Raw genomic sequence first — 913 nt, forward strand, 5'->3', positions numbered from 1 at the left:
ATACATATATACATATATATATATGTACGTATTTATGTATGTATGTGTGTAACGCGCGCGCGTGCGTGTACATGAGTTTGTGTATGTAGAGAAATAAACATTATTGCTTCGAAACATGTCATAATAGCAAATGAGTAGTCTTACATAGGAAGTGGTCAAATCCCTTCCGTGATAACTATTGAAGATACATATCAATTTTAATCTCCCATAACATGTCTAAATTTTAAAATCTTCTTCAAGATTTTGTGTTCACTTAACATTTGAATGAATTTTCTTTTTATTCCGAGACAATCAGGTACAAGTAGGCATTTAAAATTTCACAATACTATTTGTCACATGTTAAACTATTTTACTAACTTAACTAGAATTCTTTAAAAAACATTTATATATTGCGTAACTCAATCAGATTTCTGAACATTGGCAGAAGGTTTTTTTTGTATCCAATGTAGAGGAGGTTGAACGATAGGCCTCTTTGTCCTATATATTACCCAGTTTGAGAGAAATATGCGTAATTCATTCACGGAAATTAACTGTTACCTGGTATGTTGAGCTTGCATATCACAATATTTGTTGCTCAAACAAACGTACCCAATTTTATAATGAGGTCAATATCATTCAGCAAGTTATAGAGCAAACCAACATTTCTTATAGAATTCTATTTATTTATGTAAAATTTGGGTTGTCTAACTGACAACTTAGTATGTACTTATATACAATGTAAAACCTAATTTTATAAATTCGCAGAAACTTCTCGCACTTTAGGAATGAATTGATATTCTTCCATTGAAAATCAAGCTTGCAAGTACCTACATGCAAAGCGGCATTGTTAGGAATAGCATTTAACCAACGGTTGTGTATCGGAATTTTTTTTCATGTGAGAAACAACTGCGAAATCTAGTTCAAATTATTTTCT

Source organism: Octopus bimaculoides, chromosome 3 (assembly GCF_001194135.2).
Source record: "Octopus bimaculoides isolate UCB-OBI-ISO-001 chromosome 3, ASM119413v2, whole genome shotgun sequence".
NCBI classification, from domain to species: Eukaryota; Metazoa; Mollusca; class Cephalopoda; order Octopoda; family Octopodidae; genus Octopus; species Octopus bimaculoides.